Here is a 7,536-nt window from a genome sequence, read left to right on the forward strand (position 1 = left end):
TCTGATTCATTGGAGAGTTAGAGAGAGTTGAGAGGCATGAAAGATATATTTTAGATTTACCATTCCCTTATGACAGTTGCCAGTTTATGGATTAGTGAGAACATAGGGTGAATATCAGTGAAAGGAAGTTTAGGATGCTTAGCGAGTTTTTATTACAATGCATTGTATTTATTTGGCACTTTTACCGTACTGGAAACCCATGGGTCAGGGGTTCTCATTCCGTATATATCTCTTGTTTTTCAGATACAGGTCCAGGTGCTCAGAAGTGAGCTGTGGTTCATCTGAGAGATGGCAAAGATCTTTATATTCTCTACTTTATATTTTGCTTAGAATCTCTCCACCTTTATTTTGAAAAACTTATACTATGTATTAAACTCTCTTGAACTTGCCTATAGAGGCTCTTATGTTTCTTTTGGGAGAGATTAGGAGATACTGTTGTCAACTACTTTCATACTGTACCCTAGCCGGCCTAAACTTCGCGGGTCGCAACTAGTTGCTATTTACATATTGGTGCACGAAATTGTGATGTCCAGGCTCGAACAATCCCTGGTAATGGCTCCAAAGCTTGGTGCTTTGATCTTAATTCATAATTGTCACAACTTCGATACAACTAACCAGCAAGTGCACTGGGTCGTCCAAGTAATACCTTACGTGAGTAAGGGTCGAATCCCACGGAGATTGTTGGTATGAAGCAAGCTATGGTCACCTTGTAAATCTCAGTCAGGCAGATATAAAACAGTGATATGGTTTTCGAATATTACATAATAAAATAGGGATAGAGATACTTATGTAATTCATTGGTAAGAATTTCAGATAAGCGAATGGAGATGCTTTTCGTTCCTCTGAACCTCTGCTTTCCTGCTATCTTCATCCAATCAGTCTTACTCCTTTCCATGGCTGGCTGTATGCAAGGGCATCACCGTTGTCAGTGGCTACATCCCCTCCTCTCAGTGAATAATATGCTCACGCACCCTGTCACGGCACGGCTATTCATCTGTCGGTTCCCGATCATGCTGGAATAGGATTCACCCTCCTTTTGCGTCTGTCACTAACGCCCAGCAATCGCGAGTTTGAAGCTCGTCACAGTCATTCGATCATTGAATCCTACTCAGAATTCCACAGACAAGGTTTAGACCTTCCGGATTCTCTTGAATGCCGCCATCATTCTAGCTTACGCCACGAAGATTCTAGTTAGGAGATCTAAGAGATACTCATTCTAGCTTAATTCATGTAGAACAGAAGTGTTTGTCAGGCACGCGTTCATAAGGGGGAAGGATGATGAGCGTCACACATAATCATCACCTTCATCACGTTCTTGGGTGCGAATGGATATCTTAGAAGAGAAATAAGATGAATTGAATAGAAAACAGTAGTACTTGCATTAATCTTTGAGGAACAGCAGAGCTCCACACCTTAATCTATGGAGTGTAGAAACTCTACCGTATGAAAATACATAAGTGTAGGTCCAGGCATGGCCGAGATGGCCAGCCCTCTAAACGAGATCAATAGTCTCCTAAGATGAACAATAGATATAAAACTGAGACAAAAGATTCCTAATACAATAGTAAAAGGTCCTATTTATAATAAACTAGTCACTAGGGTTTACATGAGTAAGTAATTGATGCATAAATCCACTTCCGGGGCCCACTTGGTGTGTGTTTGGGCTGAGCTTAAGTGTTGCACGTGCAGAGGCCATTTGTGGAGTTGAACGCCAGTTTCTGTGCCAGTTTGGGCGTTCAACTCTGGTTTTGGATCCTTTTCTGGCGCTGGACGCCAGATTTGGGCAGAAGGCTGGCGTTGAACGCCAGTTTACGTCGTCAATTCTTGGCCAAAGTATGGACTACTATATATTGCTGGAAAGCCCTGAATGTCTACTTTCCAACGCAATTGGAAGCGCGCCATTTTGAGTTCTGTAGCTCCAGAAAATCCACTTTGAGTGCAGGGAGGTCAGAATCCAACAGCATCAGCAGTCCTTTTTCAACCTCTGAATCTGATTTCTGCTCAAGTCCCTCAATTTCAGCCAGAAAATACCTGAAATCATAGAAAAACACACAAACTCATAGTAAAGTCCAGAAATGTGAGTTTAACATAAAAACTAAGGAAAACATCCCTAAAAGTAACTGGATCCTACTAAAAACATACTAAAAACAATGTCAAAAAGCGTATAAATTATCCGCTCATCACAACACCAAACTTAAATTGTTGCTTGTCCCCAAGCAACTGTAAATCAAATAGGATAAAAAGAAGAGAATATACTATAAATTCCAAACTATCAATGAAACATAGTTTCAATCATATGAGCGGGACTTATAGCTTTTTGCCTCTTGAATAGTTTTGGCATCTCACTTTATCCATTGCAGTTTAGAATGATTGGCATCTATAGGAACTTCAGATTTTGAATAGTGTTATTGACTCTCCTAGTTCAGTATGATGATTCTTGAACACAGCTTCTTTATGAGTCTTGGCCGTGGCCCTAAGCACTTTGTTTTCCAGTATTACCACCGGATACATAAATGCCACAGACACATAATTGGGTGAACCTGTTCAGATTGTGACTTAGCTTTGCTAAAGTCCCCAATTAGAGGTGTCCAGGGTTCTTAAGCACACTCTTTGTTTGCTTTAGACCTTGACTTTAACCGCTCAGTCTCAAGTTTTCACTTGACACCTACACGCCACAAGCACATGGTTAGGGACAGCTTGGTTTAGCCGCTTAGACCAGGATTTTATTCCTTTAGGTCCTCCTATCCACTGATGCTCAAAGCCTTGGGATCCTTTTTATTTGCCCTTGCCTTTTGGTTTTAAGAGCTTTTGGCTTTTTCTGCTTGCTTTTTCTTTTTCTTTCTATTTTTTTTCGCCTATTTTTTTTTTTTTTTGCAAGCTTTGTTCTTTGCTGCTTTTTCTTGCTTCAAGAATCATTTTTATGATTTTTCAGATTATCAAATAACATGTCTCCTAGTCATCATTCTTTCAAGAGCCAACATATTTAACATTCTTAAACAACAACTTCAAAAGACATATGCACTGTTCAAGCATACATTCAGAAAACAAGAAGCATTGTCACCACATCAATATAATTAAGCTAAGTTCAAGGATAAATTCGAAACTCATGTACTTCTTGTTCTTTTGAATTAAAACATTTTTCATTTAAGAGAGGTGATGGATTCATAGAACATTTATATCTTTAAGACATAGTTACTAACTACTAATGATCATGTAATGAAGACACAAAGACAGACAAACACATAACATAGAAAACGAAAACAGAAGAAATAAGAACAAGGAATGAATCCACCTTAGTGATGGTAGCGTTTCCTTCTTGAGGAACCAATGATGTCCTTAAGCTCTTCTATGTCTCTTCCTTGTCTTTGTTGCTCCTCCCTCATTGCTTTTTGATCTTCTCTTATTTCATGAAGCATGATGGAGTGCTCTTGATGTTCCACCCTTAGTTGTCCCATATTGGAACTCAATTCTTCTAGGGAGGTGTTATTGTGCTCCCAATAGTTTTGTGGAGGAAAGTGCATTTGAGGCATTTCCGGAATCTCATGGTGATGAGCTTCTTGCGCCTCTTGAGCTCCATGACTGGGCTCTCTTGCTTGCTCCATCTTTTTCTTAGTGATGGGCTTGTCCTCTTTAATGAGGATATCTCCCTCTATGTCAATCCCAGCTGAATTGCATAGGTGGCAAATGAGGTGAGGAAAGGCTAACCTTGCCATGGTGGAGGACTTGTCAGCCACCTTGTAGAGTTCTTGAGGTATAATCTCATGAACTTCCACCTCTTCTCCAATCATGATGCTATGGATCATGATGGCCCGGTCTATAGTAACTTCAGACCGGTTGCTAGTGGGAATGATTGAGCATTGAATAAACTCCAACCATCCTCTAGCTATAGGCTTGAGGTCCAATCTTCTTAGTTGAACCGGCTTACCTTTGGAGTCAATCTTCCATTGAGCTCCTTCTACACATATGTCCATAAGGACTTGGTCCAACCTTTGATCAAAGTTGACTCTCCTTGTGTAGGGGCGTGCGTTCTCTTCCATGTATGGCAAGTTGAACGCCAACCTCACATTTTCCGGACTAAAATCTAAGTATTTCCCCCGAACCATTGTAACATAGTTCTTTGGATCCGGGTTCTTACTTTGATCATGGTTCTTGGTGATCCATGCATTTGCATAGAACTCTTGAACCATTAGGATGCCGACTTGTTGGATGGGATTTGTTAGAACTTCCCAACCTCTTCTTTGAATTTCATGTCGGATCTCCGGATACTCATTTCTTTTGAGTTTAAAAGGGACCTCAGGGATCACCTTCTTCTTGGCCACAACATCATAGAAGTGGTCTTGATGGGCTTTGGAGATGAACCTTTCCATCTCCCATGACTCGGATGTGGAAGCTTTTGTCTTCCCTTTCCCTCTTCTAGAGGATTCTCCGGTCTTGGGTGCCATCAATGGTAATGGAAAAACAAAAAAGCTATGCTTTTACCACACCAAACTTAGAATATTGCTCGCCCTCGAGCAATAAACAAAAGAATAGAAGAAGAGGAAGAAGAGATATGGAGAGGGAGAGGGAGATGTAGTTTCGGCCAAGAGGAGTGTAGAGGGGTGTGTTGTGTGAATTTGATGAAGAATGGAGGTCTTTATATAGGGAAGGGAGGGGGGGTTAAGGTTCGGCCATATGGGTGGGTTTGGGTGGGAAATTGGTTTTGAATTTTGAAGGTAGGTGGAGTTTATGAGGTAGGTTTATTGGGAAGAGTAGGTGGATGTGAGTGGTGAAGGGTTAGTGGGGAAGAGAGATTGAGGTGATTGGTGAGGGATTTTTAGGGAAGAGTGTTTATGGGGTTGTGTGAAAGAGAGTGGTGAGAAGAGGTGAGTGGAGGTAGGTGGGGATCCTGTGGGGTCCACAGATCCTGAGTTGATCCTGTGGGGTCCACAGATCCTGAGTGGATTCTGTGGGGTCCACAGATCCTGAGTGGATCCTGTGGGGTCCACAGATCCTGAGGTGTTCAAGGATTTACATCCCTGCACCCATTAGGCATGTAAAAATGCCTTTGTATCCAACTCTGGGCGTTCAGCGCCAGGTTGGTGGCCATTTTGGGCGTTCAACGCCCATTTGTGTGCCATTTCTGGCGTTGAACGCCAGAACCATGCCTGTTCTGGCGTTCAGCGCCCAGAAGCTGCCCATTTTGGGCGTTCAGCGCCAGAACCATGCTCTGTTCTGGCGCTGAACGCCAGACAGATGCTCCTCCAGGGTGTGATTTTTCTTCTGCTGTTTTTGATTCCGTTTTCAATTTTTATATTTATTTTGTGACTCCACATGATCATGAACCTAAGAAAACATGAAAAACAATAAAAATAAGAATTAGATAAACATTGGGTTGCCTCCCAACAAGCGCTTCTTTAATGTCAATAGCTTGACAGTGGGCTCTCATGGAGCCTCACAGATGTGCAGAGCTTTGTTGAGACTCTCCAACACCAAACTTAAAGTTTGGATATGGGAGTTCAACACCAAACTTGGAGCTTGGTTGTGGCCTCCCAACACCAAACTTAGAGTTTGACTGTGGGGGCTCTGGTTGACTCTGCTTTGAGAGAAGCTTTTCAAGCTTCCTCTCCATGGTTGCAGAGGGAGATCCTTAAGTTTTGAATACAAGGGAGTTCTCATTCCATTGAAGGACTATTTCACCTCTGTCAACATCAATCACAGCTCTTGCTGTGGCCAGGAAAGGTCTTCCTAGGATGATGGATTCATCCTCTTCCTTTCCAGTATCCAGGACTATGAAATCAGTAGGTATGTAAAGGCCCTCAACCTTTACTAATACATCTTCTACTTGTCCATAAGCCTGTCTTCTTGAGCTGTCTGCCATCTCTAATGAGATTTTAGCAGCTTGCACCCCATAGATTCCCAGTTTCTCTATTACAGAGAGGGGCATGAGGTTTATTCCTGAACCAAGGTCACACAGAGCCTTAAAGATCATGGTGCCTATGGTACAGGGTATTATGAACTTTCCAGGATCCTGTCTCTTCTGAGGCAATGTCAGTTGATCCAGATCACTTAGTTCATTGATGAACAAGGGAGGTTCAACTTCCCAAGCATCAATGCCAAATAATTTGGCATTCAGCTTCATGATTGCACCAAGAAACTTGGCAGTTTGCTCTTCAGTGACATCCTCATTCTCTTCAGAAGAGGAATACTCATCAGAGCTCATGAAGGGTATAAGGAGGTTCAATGGAATCTCTATGGTCTCTAGATGAGCCTCAGAGTCCTTTGGTTCCCCAGAGGGAAGCTCCTTATTGATCACTGGACGTCCCAGGAGGTCTTCCTCCTTGGGATTCACGTCCTCTCCTCTCCTCACAGGTTCGGCCAGGGCACTTATGTCAATGGCCTTGCACTCTCCTTTTGGGTTCTCTTCTGTATTACTTGGGAGAGTACTAGGAGGGATTTCAGTGATCCTCTTACTCAGCTGGCCCACTTGTGCTTCCAAATTTCTAATGGAAGACCTTGTTTCATTCATGAAACTTACAGTGGCCTTGGATAGATCAGAGACTAGATTTGCTAAATTAGAAGCATTTTGTTCAGAGTTCTCTGTCTGTTGCTGAGTGGATGATGGAAAAGGCTTGCTATTGCTAAACCTGTTTCTTCCACCATTATTAAAGCCTTGTTGGGGCTTTTGATCCTTCCATGAGAAATTTGGATGATTTCTCCATGTTGAGTTATAGGTGTTTCCATAAGGTTCACCTAAGTAATTTACCTCTGCTATTGCAGGGTTCTCAGGATCATAGGCTTCTTCTTCAGAAGATGCCTCTTGAGTACTGTTGGATGCAGCTTGCATTCCATGCAGACTCTGAGAGATCATATTGACTTGCTGAGTCAATATTTTATTCTGAGCCAATATGGCATTCAGAGTATCAACCTCAAGAACTCCCTTCTTCATAGGCATCCCATTACTCACAGGATTCCTTTCAGAAGTGTACATGAACTGGTTATTAGCAACCATGTCAATGAGTTCTTGAGCTTTTGCAGGCGTTTTCTTTAGGTGAATGGATCCACCTGCAGAAGTATCCAATGACATCTTTGATAGCTCAGATAAACCATCATAGAATATATCCAGGATGGTCCATTCTGAAAGCATGTCAGAAGGACACTTTTTGGTCAACTGTTTGTATCTTTCCCAAGCTTCATAGAGGGATTCACCTTCTTTCTATCTGAAGGTTTGAACATCAGCTCTAAGCTTGCTCAGCTTTTGAGGAGGAAAGTACTTGGCTAAGAAAGCCGTGACCAGCTTATCCCAAGAGTTCAGGCTGTCTTTAGGTTGAGAATCCAACCATAATCTAGCTCTGTCTCTTACAGCAAAAGGGAAAAGCATGAGCCTGTAGACTTCAGGATCTACTCCATTAGTCTTAACAGTATCACATATCTGCAAGAATTCAGTTAAGAACTGAAAAGGATCTTCAGATGGAAGTCCATGAAACTTGCAGTTCTGCTGCATCAGAGAAACTAATTGAGGTTTCAGCTCAAAGTTGTTTGCTCCAATGGCAGGAATGG

General features: G+C 42.1%; 1 non-coding gene across 1 annotated transcript; it reads left to right on the plus strand.

The window, feature by feature from the left end:
* The first annotated feature begins 7,117 nt into the window (after nucleotides 1-7,117).
* Nucleotides 7,118-7,225, plus strand: LOC112753354 (small nucleolar RNA R71). Its single transcript, XR_003177744.1, has one exon. It is a non-coding gene; the product is annotated as a small nucleolar RNA R71 (small nucleolar RNA).
* Nucleotides 7,226-7,536: the final 311 nt, after the last annotated feature.

The sequence above is a fragment of the Arachis hypogaea genome, chromosome 15, assembly GCF_003086295.3.
Source record: "Arachis hypogaea cultivar Tifrunner chromosome 15, arahy.Tifrunner.gnm2.J5K5, whole genome shotgun sequence".
Taxonomy (NCBI): Eukaryota; Viridiplantae; Streptophyta; class Magnoliopsida; order Fabales; family Fabaceae; genus Arachis; species Arachis hypogaea.